The sequence below is a fragment of the Cinclus cinclus genome, chromosome Z (assembly GCF_963662255.1).
Source record: "Cinclus cinclus chromosome Z, bCinCin1.1, whole genome shotgun sequence".
Lineage (NCBI taxonomy): Eukaryota > Metazoa > Chordata > Aves > Passeriformes > Cinclidae > Cinclus > Cinclus cinclus.
In genome coordinates, this window is record NC_085084.1 from 41,469,589 (window position 1) to 41,488,181 (window position 18,593).

The 18,593-nt window shown below is 41.3% G+C and overlaps 1 protein-coding gene across 1 annotated transcript in view; it reads right to left on the reverse strand.

The window, feature by feature from the left end:
• Nucleotides 1–7,379, reverse strand: part of ABCA1 (ATP binding cassette subfamily A member 1) — a 91,291-nt gene extending 83,912 nt beyond the window's left edge. Inside the window, exon 1 of the mRNA XM_062513644.1 lies at nt 6,990–7,379. The gene's annotated coding sequence lies outside the window, so the exon portion shown is untranslated. The remainder of the gene's footprint in view (nt 1–6,989) is intronic.
• Between the last annotated feature and the right edge of the window lie 11,214 nt (nt 7,380–18,593).

Consider the following 18,593-nt stretch of genomic DNA (forward strand, 5'->3'; position numbering starts at 1 on the left):
CCACAAAGCAGAGAAGGGAGACAACTTCCCCAAGAGAAAGCAGCTTTTCCCAAAAGAAATCCACATGCTCAGAAAATGTTAGGACAGAAACACTTTCAAGTACCACCCCTTCCACAGGACATCCTGGTCACTGAATGATTTACACTAATCAGCCAGATCCTGGTTTTAAAAAGTGCAGCACTGATAGGTGCTCCATAATCTTACTACAGAGTAACTGAAGCATCTGACATATTTATATCTTCTACTGAGCAAAGTTATGAAGCCTTGCGCCTTTGTCATCACATTCATGAGGACTTATTTGGAAAGGAGTGACCTCCTACATCTTTCTTTTGGAACTTGCTGTTTATCTTGGGACAACATGAGGACACCAACAGCATTCAGTACAGGATTAAACTGTAGCTTGAGTGTATGCCTGCTCTCCAATATCAAAAGAAACTGTATTTTCCTCTCCATCTTTGCTATTTGGGAGCCTCATGCCATAAACTAGTGCATGTTTTCAGTAACAGAGCAGCACACATCATGGCTTACAGCGTAGAGAACATCACAGTGGTGCCTTTGAGATTCAGAGGTATAAAGAATAAGCCATCTGTTAAGCTTGATATCTACACAACTGCACCAATATCTATGGCACAGCTATAAGTAACAGCAAATGAAACAAGAATATCCCTGAAATATGCAGAAAAACATCAGCCAAGAAAAAGCCTCTAACACAATGAAAGGAAATGACACTGACGAAAGTAAGCAATAAACTGGCAAAGTCATGTATGTAGAAGCCATTGTCAGCTTGAGGAGAGCTGGAGTCTGTAAAGCCTAAAAGAAGACCTTGGCTCCTACATGGCTACCATCCAACTGTGCTGATATGGAAGATGGCAATCCACTAAAGTGATAAAGAGATGCCCAAGTACTTTTGAAATCACCGAGTGTCAGCTATGAAGAGGAATGAATTTCTGATCAATCTTGGCAACCCATACAGACTTCAATAACCACTTATCTCTAAAGTTATCCAAAGAAGAATATGAAAATAGCTGGCACACCTGATAAGGCAGCCCGCATACCTGCTGGGTCAGGTGTGGCACAGGGCAGTTAGCTCGGAGCACTGCCAGAAAGCGTGTGCCAATCTTCCCATTTTGCCTGATCCACACAGCAAACACTTGTAACTCACACCTTCTATTCTTCAGCTCCAGCTGCAACCCTGGCACTGAAGCTCCAATCCTAAGGGTAAGCATGGAAGCAAATGCCATGCAAAGCAGGCTAATGCCTAATTCAACATCATGAACAGACACATCCAGGAAAGAAGAATGACAGCACTTGTTCAAGTCCTAAGCTTCAGAAGTATTTTCAGGACAGAGCTCCTTTAGCCTGCTCCTAAAGTCTCAAGGGACTCAGCACAGAGCTGAAGACCTGTGGTCAACTAAATTACTCCAAACAGCAGGCAAGTGCAGAAGTAGAATGAAGTGGGAAAAGCAATAAGCTTACAAAAAAGCAAGGTGAGCAAAAAAAAAAAAAACAAACTGCAAGATTTTTACGAATATTGGATCCAAAATATACATTTTTTACATTAAGTTTAGAATATCGTAAAAGGTATTGAGAAAATTCCACTGGAGCCAAAGCACACTGCAACAGACAACCCCATTTTGCAACTGTATCTGGTTTTACACAGAAACATAATTGGGAGAATAGATGTAGAGAGGAATATTAAGAGTACGTCACATGAACAGAGAATGCAGCTCTGGGAGACATGGCTAGCAATCAGGAGAATAAAGTAATTATCTGGGAAATACAAAATCTGTAAAAATTTGAAGACTGATGGTGCACAGGTGATTGCATTAGTTTGCTAAAAGAAAGAAGTGAGTCTAGATCTCTCCAAACACAGTAGAAAAACACTTATTGCTTACTTTTAGCATGAATACTTAAATACAGGTTTGAGAGAGAGAGGAAACAAAGCAGTAAAAATTGCTCCTCTGATTTAATAGGGTAAAGAATAATTAAAATATCTAAAATACCTTAAAACATTTTTCCCACTGGCAGAATAAAAATACAAATGCAGGATCCATTCATTCACTTTATTAGATAGGTACACTGCATGCAGAGGAAGAGTAGATTTTGAACTTTGGCACCTGTACTAGTACCACAATTGGAAATATCCATGGATCTGCACTCAGAAAAGCTCAGTGCTGCTTTACTGTTTGGATGAGGAGAGTTCTTGGGTTTTCTTAAACCATTCAAGTTCAGTCCTAACTGTTTTTACTGGCAGTCATACCCAATCTCTTGATGCAGGAACATAATTAAAAAAACGGGAAGAGAAAAAATGCCACCAATAGATGCCCAGAATATCAATATATTCCTCACGAATACAGCTCTCAAAGAGCATATATGATCATTTGATAGTTTCTTTTTAAGGCACACAAGTTCAGCTGTAAAAACAGGCATATCTCTAAAAATGTTGGACTTAAACCCAGTTTGCTGGCATTAGCAACACAGCCTGAAGTCTTTAAAAAGAGACATGGGTATTACCTGCTGAGTGTGAGAAAAAACACACTTTGACTTCTACCATAAAGAGTAAAAACTTTGATCATGCCACCACTAGAATGATGGTGAAAGTAGATAAGAGGAAACATTCAAGTCATCACAAGAAGGGCAGAGGTGCTGGGATCCAAGTTTTCCTGGTCCCTAACCTTGCTCTTGTCACCTACATCACCAAGACTGTGCTCTGAGACCTTCCACATGGTTTGATTTTGACCTTTACTAATCTAACAGGTACTATGCTAATGAATATGAGCTGCATGCCTTGCTTCCTTGCTCCCAGGAACAACCACTCATTTGGAAACAGGCTAGTAAAACTGCAAGTTGTTTCAGAGAGTCAAGCAAGTAGAGTGCCAACAGGTTTTGGCCACCTGTCTTCCACACAACCTTGCCTGCTTTTTGCTAAAAAGGAAACCAGATCCCCAGAAATGCATGGTAAAAGGCTCTCACTTTGTTCCTTCACAGAGACAAACCTTGCTATCAAGCTCAAGCCAGAACAATCTTATGAGAGTTCTATGCTCTCCTTTTTCTGTCCAACTCCAATTGCTCTCTGACAAAGTCAGTATAAGCAAACCAATCTCACTGCATTAAACAGAGCTCTGCTAAGCAATACTCCTCCAGAAAAATATCAGAAGAGGAAAAAGGTCAGCTTGTATGTGGATACTTATGTCATTCAAACTGACATGCATTTTTATTACAATGATCAAGCATGTTTTGCTAGTAACCCACAAATAAAGACCTGAATGCTCCTTTTTTTCCTACAGTGTTAGCCTGTTGTGTCAGGAAAGCTGCATCAACAGTTTTCCATCTTCCTCTGCCTCTCTCAGTCCTTGAAGCAAGCAAAAATACTTTTTCTCCCCATCAAAAGTGCTAAAAAAAAGAAAAAAAGAAAAAAAAGACAGGGCTAGCTTTGCTGCCACGTATTTTAAAGAAAGGGAACAGGGTACTTCAGGTACTCCATTAAGTGGTTTTAGTCACCATATTTATTCTAAATTATCAGTATTACTTTTGTACAATCAACACAAGCAAGACATGCAGCTACAGAATGAGACATATTAACTTTTAGGTTTTTCTGTGGTTGATCACCTTTTAAACACTAGAAGCAGAGTCTTACCATGGTATCTTTTATCTATACTCTTAGTATCAGTCACTGCAGGTGTACATGCTCATAATCTACACTAAAAAAATTTCAAGCATTCAGAATTCAAATCCTTAGCTGGCATAAATATTAAATAATCTCAGAGAGAGAGAATTTCTGCCATGCCAGACCTGAAGAAAGCAGGCAGAGTCCCTAGCAGCCTCAGTTAATCAAGGAAACAATATCTTATATATAAAATGTGTTTTACTAAACATAGTAAACCCTGACTCTAGCTCCTCTCACAGGAGTCAACAAGAATAACCAGCAAAAGAGAAACATGATGTTTTGTCAGCCATGGCCTCTGGACTTATTTCAGTATTTGGTGTGTTGCCCAGCCTAGAAGACCTACATAAACACTGAGGGTGTCTGCTTCAAGGTTACTCAAACAAAGTGGTAGTTTGGGTCCCTCTCTGCTCCCTTCCATCATTATCTTTGTGCTGGCACCAGTACTTACAAAGTCATGAGAAGACTCTGAACACAGGATGCTGGGGTTAAAAAAAAAAAGGCAAACCACCAAGCAAAAAGAAGAGTTTGTTTTAAATTACTCACCCTGGGTTTGTGAACTCCAGTGCCTGCACAAAGGATAAAACAGACAGGGAGAAAAAAGAATAGGCAGACCAGGGGAAATGAATGTCCATTACTAGCTCACTAGCAACCTTCAATTACTCTGGATTAAAGTTCTAGAGAAACCACACCCTAAAAAATACTGTGCCTGCATGGTGCAATGCACTTAATAAACACTAGTAGAGCTGATTGTATTTTGCCACAGATGGATGAGTTCAGTACCTTCCTCCTTCTGCTCTGTCTTTGTGAGTCTAACTCTGCCAGGTGAATTCACTGGTGAGAGAACAGCCTTGCAGAAATGCAGGCAAGGAAAGACCTCCTTTCTGAAATGCGTGTACTAGACTTGATTAACAGGTGAGAATGCTTCAATACAGAATCCGCATAGAGCTACTGTCACTTTGTTTAAATCACAAGACATATTCCTGAACCACAGAAGACTAGTTTACCCTTGTATAGAGGGGGAGAAATACAGCCTAAGGAGTGCTAGAAAAAAGGCTGCTCCGGGAACAAAGGCCAAAATAAGTTTACTGGCCTTTTTTTAAGGTAACAGCATTTAATCTTCAATAGTTCAGTACCAAGAGCTACTCTTTATATACACAGTGATGATATATACTTGATCTGGCACCAGATTTGGTAAGTCTCTGATCATACCAATACAGCACTGAGTGATATTTGGGTTTGAAAAAAATTTAGCACTACAAAAAAGGCTTGCTAGCAGCTGCATATGACACACTGATTTGTAAATGTGCCTCAGCCTCAGTGCATGAAGAGACCATTAAGAAACTTTCAACGTACCTGCTTGCACTACTATGCAGCTCTATTCAGAGGAAATTTGGAACTAGTGTCCAAAAGATTACCGTTACTCCTGGAAACACTACAATCTCACATATAGCTGCACCCAAGGTGTTTATGTCACATGACTACATGTCAGCTACAGCTACATGTCCTCCAGCAGCAACTTATTGGGAAAAGTTATTGTGAAGAGTTTGGGGCTATAATATAATATTATAGTATAATATAATAATCCTTGGCATTCTAATGCCAAATTACAGCAAATTTTGATTTTTTGCAGTCCAAAGGCCAGCTAGTAACCCCCCTCAAAACACCTACAATGAGCACAAAAACTGTAATATTTTATTATTTAATGCTCAATATTCTCAACAAGTTCAACTTAAATTCTACTCTGCTACCTCCATCTTTTTTTGTTAAGGGTTGACTTCTAGTTTCTACCCTAATCAGCCCAACTAAATTGCAATTACAAGAAACTAGGTGCTTCATGCCATGAGTAAAGGCATCAAGTTCCTGCCCGTACCAGATACAGACTGTATCACACAACTCACTGTTATATAAATTAAAATTCAAATATGCACAACGACAACCCACCAACACCATTTTTATCTGTTACATCAGTAAAGCACTGCAGAGTCCCAGGTACTACCCTTTTAGCTTAATATCCTACTGTGTCATCACAGAATCATGCACTGATTTGAGTGACAGGAAAGTGTCATTACACCTTGCCATTCCCCACTTGCTGGGGAGTCAAGCTGTGCTACAAGCACCAAGCACAAAAAGCATTTGCACTGAATGTTTACTACCACGACCCCCTTTCAAAACCGATCAAGACAATTCCCTTACAATATTGTTCCCTTATTGCTCCCTTACAACAGCCTTTGGACAGCAGGCTTGACCATCTGTTGTTAATGGAACAGCCCCAAGACATAGCTGTTTTCTGCAGTACAAGGACCAAGTCATTTTCAAAGGTGCAAATAAATTTTAATGCATTAATCCATAGCAGCAATTTTCAAAAAGGTTTAACTCATTTTAGGCTTTAATTTAGAAGATGTTTACATCCCTCTGGGTTCAGCGAGGTCTATTCCAGCACACTTTAAATCAACTTTGATCCTTTAAGTATGTTTTTGTACAGACTTTAAAATCTCCCAGGCCAACAGCTTGGGGAAAAGGGGCACTTCTGGATAAAACTAGGAAAAAATGGGGTTTAATAAGAACTTTTAATTTAGGAACCGAGTATCTTCCCAGGCATGTTTTAAGCATCTGGACTGCTGTGCAGCTCGTCTGTTGTAACAACAGCCTGATGGTAGGTTGCAGTGTAGCACTCCAGACTTCACAACAGTCTGGCACGCAGCAGCTCGATTTATTGCATAGAACTGAACCTCCTGGCCATCACAAAGGCAGCCACATCGATTTTTTTTTATTATTTTTACACTCCCCCCATCCCAAGGCCCTCCCCTTATCCCACCCCCGCGACTTTACAGGATTCGCGTAGGAGTGAAGGGGACGAAAGCCCTCCCGTTATCTTCCAGCACCCACCGGGGCTGAGAGGCGGTGGTAAGGTGAGCCACCCTCCGCGACCGCTGCCAAGTCAGAGTCGCCTCGCTCAGGATAAGCTAAAATAAAGTAACTGTTGTTTTTTTTTTTTTTTTTTTTTTTTTTTTTTTTTAAATAAGCACACACAGCCACGCCCCTCGCACACACAAACACTATTACCCCTTTCCGATGCCCTGCTACGCCGTAAACCATCCACCGAGCCGCGCTGCCGACAGGCTCGGCACAGACAGCAGCACCACGTCGGAAGACAAAAACCCCAGAGCAGTAAGGAAATAAACAAAAACCCAAAACAGTAATACTCCACCACCACTCGTTTGCGTTGCCCCTCTCGCTTTGTGCCGTCCGTTCCAGGCGGAGCGGGGACAGGAGCGAAGCCTCCCCGACAGCTGCCCGCGATGCGTCCCGTCCCCCCGCCTACCTCCCTCCCCGGCCGGCAGCCGCCGTGGGTCCCGAGGGGAGCCTGCTCCGCTCCGCGATCCCCTCCGGCCCCGCTCCCGGCCCCGCTGCCGCTGCCGGGCGCCCCCGCCCCGCCGTGTCTCTTATAGGGCGGCGCGGAGCGGAGCGGAGCTGCCCCCGGCGGGACAGCCCGCCCCTTCCACGGCCGGGGCCGCCCAGCCCGCCTTCCCCCTCCCTCTGGGGTCTTGTCGCCGTCGTCTTTTCTCTTTCCTTTCGTCTTTTTCTCCTCTCCTGTTCTCCGTGCATCACCCCCGCCCCCCACCCCCCCCATTATTTCCTCCCCCCCCAGCAGCGACTGCTATCGGGGGTGTGGGGAAGGGCGCGGCGATTTCCATGTGGGCGTGCACAATGCAGCCAAAAACAAAATGCGAGGATGGGTTATGTGCGCCCCGGCCTCGCACGGCGGGACGGCTCTCCGTGGCTCCCAGCGCTCGCTGCTTTTTGTGAAACTCCGCGCTCCCAGCTGCGTCGAGAAGCATCTCAGACCCTCGCGTTGCCTCCCGCGCCGGACTCCCGGGCGTCTCTTCCCGGGGACTGTGGGAAGAAAGAGCAGAGCCCCGGGCACGGAGTTACCTGCGAGGTGAGGGTGCTCCAGCCGCCCACCTGTCCAGGCCTGCACCGCTTCCCGCATCTCCTGAGCTGAGCCGGTACAATCTGGGCACGGATCCGTCCTCAGCTGTACAGCTGCAGAGGTACTGCGTGTACCAAGAATGTTGGCCTGAAAGGAATCAATCAATAATAAACAGCTTCAACAGGACCAGACGTCCTGTACTCCCTGTCACTTACGGCAATAAAAAGGCAAGGAACGGTGAAAGATAACACTTGGATAGTCACAAATAAGGATGACTTCAGTTGTGTCAGTTAATAGAGAGATTTTCAACTATTTACAAACTTTATAAAAACAAATCTCGATTTATTTTTAACAGTTCACAGTGGGCAACTTGAATTGCTCCGAATACAAAATCCGTGAATGATAGGTGTGTTTTAATCACCAGAGAAATGGCCTGGTCTTAGCAATATTGACTGATGGCTGAAGATGTTCTCCAACATGGGGTCCTCCCTTAGAAACCACTCATCATGCAAACCCTTCCAAATTTTTTTTGTTTCTTACATGTCAGGAGCCCTGTAAAATCATGCAGTGCAATTTGTGGAAGTATACCAGTGCCTTTTCAAGACATAAAAAGCTCTGTGAATGAAAACAAATAATGCACAAAAGGCAGGCAGCTCTGAATTATGGTTCCCTCTATAGACATAATGCACTGCCATTTCTCTTCTGCAGTGAAGTGGTTGATGTTATTGTTCATGCTGTTAATGCTTTGCCTTATTGTGAGCAATCTGGATGACACATGGTTACTGAGGGAACTGTATCTTTGAGTTTCTTGGCTTTTATTTCCATGCTCAGACTACCACCATGGTATTTTTTTCAAGTGGCACAGAAATACAAACACCTGAAAGCAAGTTCCAGAGAGCTCAGGCAGTTTGTATTCTGGCATAATGCACTGAAGTATCACAGAAAGCAGTGAATATTCAAATTAAAAATGCAGACCCTTATACACTGAATAAAAGATGACACATTCATGTTCACTGTGACCCTAGCTCCTTCCCTTTGTACCTGTGTGTCAACATCTCACATGTGGGCTCAGGGCTGAACAAAAAAAGTTCCTGATTCTGACCATTCCCCAGTGTAAGTGCTACATAATGTCACTGACTTCAACAGATTCATTCTGTTTGTACCTTCATCTGGTGGTGAAACTGAAATAAAAACAAGGTCTTTATTTAGTGTATAAATGCAGCTGTGTGTTTTTCACCATATGCTAGAGTTTTGCATTTTACATGTTTCCAAACATTGCTGGATTGTAATTTTAAATTCTAAAACAAAGAATTTCTGCATGGATAGTCAGAACACAGGGAGAAAGAGCACATTTAGTTTACAATCAACAAAGCGTTATGCCTCATCCCACATAAAAAGGAGTTTGAAAGAGAGGTTATATTTGAATTTTAAAAAGAATTAGTGGTTTAACTTCAGTGGAAACAAAGCTATATCAATACTGAAGATCCAACAATTGCTCTGCTACTGATGTCTATTTAAACCTAGGCTCCTCTTAAGGAAAGTTGGAGTTTTTGCAACACTGGATATTTTAAATTCTGGGAATTGGTGCCTACCATTAAAACATTTGAACAACGTTTTCCAATAAGACACCTAGTATACAGCTGTTCATAAGAAGTGAATGGAGCATTTGATTTATTTTGTTCTGTTAAATTACTGTAGGATGGTGGGAAATCCTTGTGCACCACTGGATAAAATTTCTTCAGTTTTGCTTCTCCTTGTGACATGGCAGTATTGTGAGGTCACTGAGGGACAAGCATTGGCAAATGGTACAAGAAGGATGACAGGGGAAGGGGGCACAGCTAGATCCAATGAGTAGGCTGTACATAGTCAATAGCCACCCTGCAAATAGTTTCTAAGAATATCTATTCTTATGTTTGAGTAGTTTGAGATATCAGGGCAGACGAGTACATGTGACTCCTCTAGATTTCTCGAAGACATTTGTACCTTCTGACTTTTGCATGCACAGCAAATATTCTGGCTTCTGTCTTCTGTGGAAGGTATGATAGGTCTTTGCAGACAAAGCAGTCTCATATGGGACTTCCTGCTTAATTTAATTTATTGATGACTAACACAGATTTCAACTATTGATTCAGATACAGAGAGGAAAAAGGCAGACATAAACAAACTCTTAGGGAAAGACCTTTCTCCTTCTTTCCCAAGCTCAAGCACCTCTCCTTCCCCCTTTCTGGTCTCAGCACCCCTTTCTTGCAATAGGTGTTATGATCAGCCTGTTTGCCCCAATTCTTTCTGTGAGGCACTGGGCAATGTGGACAGTTGGGGTCAGTGTTTAATGGTTCTTTCTGCTGTCGCTTGCTTCTTACTCATTTTCCTCCACTATTCCACTTACTATTCTGCTGTTTCACACAGAATCTTCTTCCATGTACCACAATTCCCTACAGGGTGTCCCTTCTTTGGCATGGAGTGGCTCCTTCAAAGACCATGTCTCTTCCTTCAATGTGTCTCCTCCACTTCCTCCCTCTCTGAGATATCTTCACATTTTCTCCAGTGTCTCCTGTCCTAGAGGCTGCTCCTTTTTTAAATATGTTTGAGCAGCAGTGCAATGTGGTGCTTTCACCTAGCTGAGGTTTTGGCATGCAGTGGGTTGTTTCCATCCCTTTCAGACCAGCTGACAGCAGCTGCAACTGGCACAGAGGAGTTCATGGCCTCTTCCCTTGAAGCTTCCAATATTAAAGGCCTGCCAGTTATGCCCAATATGCAGTTCACATGACATGCACTTTCAGATGAACCTGATCCTTTGCCTTTTTCCAAAAGGTAGTCTTCTCCTTCAACCCATTCCCTCATTACATTGCCTTTGGACAAATAGCCCACCATAGAGCCCAAGGCTGGGTGAGAGGGAGGGCTGCAGACCTGCAAGGGGGCTGTTAGCTACACCACCTACTGAGAGGTCAGAGGACATGTAAATTGCTGCTCATGGAAAAGACATTATGTAGTGGAATGAAGGGGTGGAACTGAAAATAGGAAAACACGCTGTGTTCTTATGGGAGGAAGTGAGGAGGAAGTTGTTTCTTTGTACTTGTAACTTCTACAAGGCAAAACACACCATTGTTAACTTTGAAAGATTGATGTTTCCTAATGTCAGGGTGCTACAGAAGACTGTGAGCTTAGACAAGCATACCAAGAAATGTCTTGGTATAAACCAAAGGTTTCTAGGACAGGTTTCAGCAATAAAGAAAGCCACAGTTTAATACACCTTTAGTTGTCAGCTCATAAGATATTTCATCTGGAAATCCAAGTTCTTTTTAGCCCTAGATAATCTAGTTTGAACTAAATTCAAGAACAGGAAAGACAGCAGACAAGCAATACTTCCATTTAAAAAAAAAGTACTTTTCAACTAACTTTGCTCACCTCTTTTTTTTTTATTTGGCATTCTTGTTACCGAAACATAGCTTCAAGATTCCTCACTCTTGGGACACACACTGAAGATTATTCTGTATTTCAAGCATCTGTTCTGTCTTGGTTTACTTTCCCTTGATTTGAAATATCTGAGTCATAGAATGGTGACAGCTTTTATAAGGTCTTCTTGGAAAGAGCTTCCTATCTTCTAGAAAGAAGTAATTTCATTGCTATTACTTCATAGCAACCTAGGCTCTCCCTGAACATCCTAGCTTCAATTTATATTACCTAGCATGGGAGTGTTAGTCACTCCAGCTTGGTTTGTGGCCCAGTGAGTACAAGTGACTGCAACATGCTGTTTACTGCAACCTTCCACACACACTTTTCTTCCTATCCTGTTTACAGAAGAAAGTAGGTAAGAGAGTTGCTGTTTAGTCAATGCACCTGCAAAGAAACAGAAGGTTTAAATACATCCTCTGCTATGCCCTGCAGTGGGGAAGCTTTGAAGTGCTTATCTGTGGCATGCGAAGAAGTGAATCTGGGAAGTTACTGCCTCCCAATCAAAGAATATTTCAGGCCTATCCCAGTGCCTGACAGGGACAAAAGAGCTTGTGCTCATCCTCTCCATCTTTCAAGATAAACATAGACTTCAAACTGGCAGCAGTCATTAATAAGATGGTTCTAAGTCCTTTAAATAAAACATAAATATATTGTAGCTCAGATGTGAGAAAGTCTCAGTTTAAGCAATTACTAGAAACGCTTCTTGATGTTATCTTGTGTTTAAGAAGGGTGATTTAAAAGCCATTTCTTGTGTGGGTTAGTTGCCAGATGACTGATGTTTTGAGAAGAGAGACCATCATCACACGCATTACCTTGTAATTTGTCACACACACTTAACATTAATATGAGGAAAATTACATCTGCAGTTAGCTAGATAAAATAGGGTGCTGTGAAGCTCACTGGTAACAAAATTACTGCTTTTTAGATGTAAAATATACATGCAGCTAAATACTTAGGTGGTAAAAATTCTTTGACTTTGACAGAAATAAACTGATTTTCCCAACCACGGACCTAACCTATAGTTTGAGGAGCAAGGAAATTATATAGAGTTGCCAATTAAAATACTGGAAGTTTATGTAAGGTATCAATTTTAATTTGATATAAAGTTTTTGCTGTTCTCAGATTCTCCAGGTGTATGCTTCCTAATGGCCTGCAGCAGGAAAGTATTTTTAATGTTTCACCCTTCCTCTCTGCAATTGTCTATCTTCTAAAAATTAGCCCAAAATAGGACTCCTGTGGAAATATTTCAGAATGCATTACACATGCATTGCTAGACAGGGATAAGCTGGCTGTATGAGCCAGGACGTCTGTGCCAGCCATGGGACTGAATGGATAGCTATGCAGAATGTTAAAATTCAATGTGAAATGCTTAAAAAAATCTGCACTTTATCTCCCATTGTAAATTTATGAGCTAATAACATCCCCAGTGCATGTAACAAGGAAGAAAAAATTAACCACAAAACAGAAATTAAGCCTAGTAGACATAGAACCTGATCAAATTGAAAGAAAGCCAAATAAAGGGATGCAATATGTTTTCATTCAACTTCAGTTTATGTACTGATGGGTGAATCTTCATGATCATCTAGGATATGAACTTCACCAAATTAAGCCCCCAAAGATATAAGGTAAAATGGTCAATTACCAAAACTTCCTTATATAAGGTAAAATGGTCAATTACCAAAACTTCCTTGAGGTCAGCCAAATGTTATGCCACATCAGCTGCTTTACTTTAGTTTCTTAAACTTTTTTTTTTAAAAATAAAAAGACTGCCTGTTTAAGATCCTTCATTAATTGTTATGGAACTCAATGCAACTTTTTCCTGAATAAGGACTCCTACAATGAGTTTGTTACTACAAAAGTTTCAGCCTTTTATATAAACAGCACAGATTTGAGTAGCCCAATTAAGTCAGTGGAGATATGCAGCTGGGATTTTGACTGCATGTGCTGGCTGTAGATTTAAATGGAGATAAAGTTAGTCCCTGATTAACAAAACTTCTTGCACCCACAGCTTTCGAGCTGCAGACAGCAATATTCAGTGCAAATATTAGTGGCAAGAGGATAAGTTTTAGGAAGTGATGTTTTTCCTTTACTGGATAATGACATTCCAGAAGAGAAGAAAATGCACCATCATGTGTTCAAAACCAGCCCATGAACCAGAAGGAGAGACATGAGCAAACTAGTCCGTAAGTGTACTGCTTGCTTCAGCCCCAGCATGACCAGAGGCCATGAGGGAAAGTGTGCTGTCCCTCACCTCTGGTCTTAAAAGTTGCACTCAGAGCAAGCCATTCTCAGGCCCTGGGTGGTTTTTAGCTAGCCTCACTGCAGTACACAGGCCAGTGAGCCTCATGCCCTCAACACAAGCAAAGCTGTGGTTTTGGTCTCTCCAGCAGCTTCCTCAGCTCGCGCCGTATCCCTCTTGGGTCCGGAGCAGTGCCTTCTGACAGCATCTCACACAGCTGCAGAATGAGTTGGGCTGGAAAGCCCCGCTGGTCATCATCTAGTCCAACCTTCCTTGCCCTAGCAGGGTCCCCTCGAGCCTGTCATTCAGAAATATCTTCAGACAGCTTCGGAATACGTCCACTAAAGGATTCTGCACCATCTCTATGCAGCCTGTGCCCGTGTTTAAAAGAAGGGAGGATAAAGGCCTCTTGTCTAGCATGAACTACAGTGCCCTCAAAGAAGGAGTCACCCTTTCTTGCTGTTTTCAAAACCATATCCTCTTCTTCTCCCATCTCCTTGCCTCTACTGAGCTCATGAGTACTCCACATTACTGAGCTTTTCTGTGTCCATGCTTACAAGCAAGGATTTGCTTTCCAGGAGGCAAGAAACACCTTTATGCTTCCTTTTTACACAGAAAACACTGAGGTTTTGCTTCTGTTCTCTTTATACACCTGGAGAAAGATGGTCAGAAAGTGAGCTTTAGGGGTGTTCTTCAAACCTTGAGTTTCCTCAAACATCATGAAAAACCCATCAAAGAGATTGAAGAATCTCTATTCAAGCCCATTATTTTTTCCAGAGCTGATTAGAACTCCCAGTTGAATACCACACTTAGAGACCTTCAGTCTGCTCTGTAGAGCCTAATTTGTTTTCCTGTAACTTGATTGACGAGACTGGGGCTTGCTTGGCACTATTGTTGTACACAAAAAAATCAGGCAGCTTTTGAGTTCTTCCAGCTGTTACATTTTGGCCCATTGAAGTATCTGCACTTTCTGAGTATTTCCGGCACTTTTATCAAGGCAGTCAGTCTGACTACATTTTTTAGCTGCTTGCAGGCATCCAGGGCTGGATCTTGGGTGTAGACAGCTTGCTCTGGAGACACAGTCCTGTTCTTGGCTTCAGGATGAGCCAGTTCCTGCTTCTGCTCATTTTGTCATTATATGAAGAACAGGTATTTTTCCTCTCCATGTCTGTTAACTATTGCTGTAGCATCTGGACCAAAAGGACAAAGTCGAATTTAATCTTCCCTGTGCACCCTCAACCCTCCCATCCATGACTGTGACATTTTGTGAGGTAGCTGGAGAGACTAATGTTCTTGCTGCCTTTAACCTGCCCCCAGTGTTGTTGCTGGAGTCTGTATAGCCACTAGCCAAGATAGCAACAAACTTCCAGGGGATTTGATGGAGTCAAAATCTATCATGCCTTTCCAGAGAAGCTCCAGTGGCTAAGCTATGTATTTTCCTTTCTTGGTCAGTTTCCCTCTTTATACTATGACATGCCCAAGTGAAATATTGCCTTGTGTTTGTCCAGCATCCAAACTCACTGACTTCAGGATCCAGATCCTGCCCCGGCTTCAGGATCCAGATCCTGCCCCTCCTTCAGAAGATGTTCTTTCTGTTTCTCTCCAACTCAGAAGACCTCCTCACTTTGGTGCTTCTGCTTCAGCATATTCTCACCTGCGCCTGTTTAGAGAAGGATAAAACTATCAACCTCCATTTCTCTGTCCCCATATCTTTACACATTCTCTCCTGCTGCACATGCTCATGGATATGCTAGGAAGACCTTCCACAAAAAGTAATAATCCTGCGGCTTCTTATTTCTTGTATTAGTTTTTCCCTCCATTTCTTAAGCATCAGAATATCACTCGTCATTGTACAGGATTTAGCTATCTTTACTGACTCTACTACCTTAAAGGAAAAAAACTCACTCTGGTCTCCCCACCCCCCGCCCCCCCCAAGTCAGGATCTACTAGATCAGGTCTTTTCCAGAAGCCATTAAAATATTTTCTTTTTCTTGAGAAAAGCAATGTCTTCAGCATTATCTCCATCAGAATTACAGAGCAATGAGATACCTGTCTGTTTTTCTTGATAGCTGTAAAAATATGTTCACTTTCTTATTGCACATTCAGGGAAGAATTTTACTGCAATTGCTGTATTCTGTGATCTCCATCAGGCTGCTCCCTGAGCTGCTTATCAGTATTGACATTTCTATCTTTCTAAAAGTGTTTATGATCAGGGACAACCTAAGATTGTCCAGAATTAAGATTTCCAGGATTTCTCTTTAGCGGTGGGTAGTCTACTGAACCAGCATAGAAGAAATCTACAGGGAAAATGATTCCTAGCAATCAGACCAAAACTATTAGTTTTCAAAAGAGATATATAAAGGAATGGAAGGCATGAGAAAACTGAGTGCATAATGTTTAAAGGAGGGGATGCAGTCCATACAGAAAGATGCAATTCAAGTTTTATTTGTATGGTATCATATAAGGTTCTCTCAGGATTAGCCATAAGATAAACCTGCATTCTAGGTTTTGGCATATTTTACTTTATTAAAATCACTGAAATATTACCAGGACAAATTTTTGGAATCTAAGTTCCAGTAACAGTGTAATGTCATAAGAAGCTATGGTCAAGAAAACTATATATGAAACCTATACGATCCCATTTCTGTAAAAACATCTTTTTCCATTAGTGCCCTTAAAACTTTATGTCATATTTTATGCTAATCTTAGAGAGATATGGAGTTAATATAGCTCTGTATAGCTTTCAATATAACTTCAGTGTTCACACACATATTTAAGATGTGGTTGCAATCACTTTTAGAAATTAATTAGTTGTATTTTATGCCTCTTCCATTCCTGCAAGATTCTATTCCCTTTAAACATACACTCCTTGGATTAAATGGGTGTTACTTCAGTAGTTTAACTTCAGATACAGATTTTTTTTTTTTTCATTGAGTATCTTTTATGTTGAATCAGGCCCAAATGGTTAATATTAAGCTTCTTTTCCCCATTCCATTGCCACTTTTTTTTTGGTCATGAAAAGACAAGAAACTGTGTGGATTCCTGTTAAAATACAGAAGGGTTCTCATTTGCAATAAATGTTTGTCATCCACAAACTTCTTCTACAGAAGTTCAGACTCTTCTTCAGATTCAACCTGGTACTCATTTGGCTAAATGTGTTTCTCTCAGGATAGAAAGATTCTATGCAGTTCACCCACATGTTCTGCAGTCCCTTTAGCACATGAAGATAAAGCAGTTCACTGACTCTGAAAAGTAAACTAAGGCTGGATTTTAAATGCTGCCAAGTGATTTTAGTCCTAAATTATGCACTTGTCCGAATTTTTGCCACTTCAAAAAATCCATTCAGAGCTACAGGCTCAGAATTTCACTCTTGATCTCCAAGCCCATTTTGGAAATGTTTGTGTTTGGACATTTAGGTTTCATTTCCCTGTGTTGTTTTCAGTTCCAGTTAAAAGATTTTATGAGCCTCTCACAGATGAGTACATTTGAAGCTACCAACAATCACTTGAATTTCTTCAGGACACTACAGTTACAGCTCTGGACCCAAAATGTCTCACCTGCTTTTGGCTTCTAAGCATTATACTCAAAGATTAGGGTGCTGTTCAAAGGCAATATTAATGATCCATTTATGTATATTCTGGTATGCATTATAAATAACTCTCTGATAGCCGAGAGCTTATGCAGTATTCTTCCCTGTGCAATTATAGTTTAGACATAAAAGCATGTAACACTGCATTTTATGCCATAAATAGATTTCTGTATGTAAGATCATATATGATGATCTTATATACAGTGTGATTTGTTGGATATTACAGCTGGGAAATCTCAGGCTGCATAGATAGAAAAAAAAGGTTGCAAAAATATCTGGGGACAGGTTTTGTTGTCCCCCAAACTAGTCTCTAAAAATGGAAAATGGGTTTTCCAGCGTAGTAAAAATGAAAAAAAATTAAGAATGAAAATCTGCTGTCTACAGAATAAAAAAAATAATTTCTTACCTTAAACTCAGGTATAAAAGGACTCCATCTTTTCCACCTTCTTTGTTCGTTCCTTCCATTGCCCTTGCTGCCATGGTTTCAATGGAATTTAAAACAAACAAGAAAATCTAGGAAGAGCTAAAAAGAACATGAGACAGCAAATGGGAAAAGCATCAAGAAGCATAAACTCTTCATTTTTGTATGAGCCACAGATCAGACCTTTCAGAGAATAATTACTGATGGTTTTTTATCAGTTCTGTTTAATTACCTTGTTCTTCATTAGCTTGTTGCATGTGGACACAGAAACAGCAGCGATTGGTGGATGTAGTGTGACCCTGCCTACACAATAAAAAATTTCTTCCAGAGGGAAAAAACAAAACAAAACAAAACATTATTTTTTTTCCAAGGGTTTCTTTGCGTCATTTTTCAAGGAGAACTGAGTATCCTCTATGCATTGAGCAGTCCCAGTGCAGGTGTGTCCCTGAAGGTTACAGTTGGATTATAGCCCTTCTTACAGACTGCCACTCCTGCAACCTCCCACAGAATGACAGTAAAAGGCAGGAATCTATCTTGATTTACACCACTACTTTTATTTTGGTGTATCTTTAATTCCCTCAGTGTGTCAACCCATGACAATTTTTCACCCTGTACTCTGAGGAAATTTGGCTAACTGTTCTATTAGGAAAAGTTTATGTTTTGTTGATCCTACTTTGGAAAAACATGGTTGAAAAAATTACTTCTTAGAGGATCTTCCCACTCTATCTTTCCATGTTACTATCCCTGCAAAGGAGCAGAGCATGACTATAAAGTACACCTGGACGCTGCTATATCACAATCACACTCAGCTGCACACACTGCCACAAGGGAGCTGGAGAAGGTGTCAAACTGAATGTGGCATCATGGTTGTTCCTGTTGTTTCCCTGTTCTCACAGGGAAAATATACAGTAAAAAGAATCCAACTATGCTGTGACTGCTTGGAGGGGGACCAGCAGTCAGGAGTCCCCCTTTTTCACAGCATCTACAGCCTTGAGAATGTCAGAGTAAATCTACTGCTTACTGTCACTGGTATCAAAGCTTTATGTAAGCCACTGTGTTTCAGGTTAAAATTTTCCAGCAGTACAGGAGTTACTGGCTCCCCCACCAGCTAGAACTGACTCTGGAGACTTGAATGATCCAGTGCTGTACACAGATGCTCTCCCTGTTTTGGCAGTTAACCTGCCATGCACAAAATGCCAGTTTGATGTATGGTTTGGTATATCTGTTTGGAATTAGCAAATAATAGAAGTTAAATATAACTGTCACTTCAATTCCACATTTCTTGGCCACTTA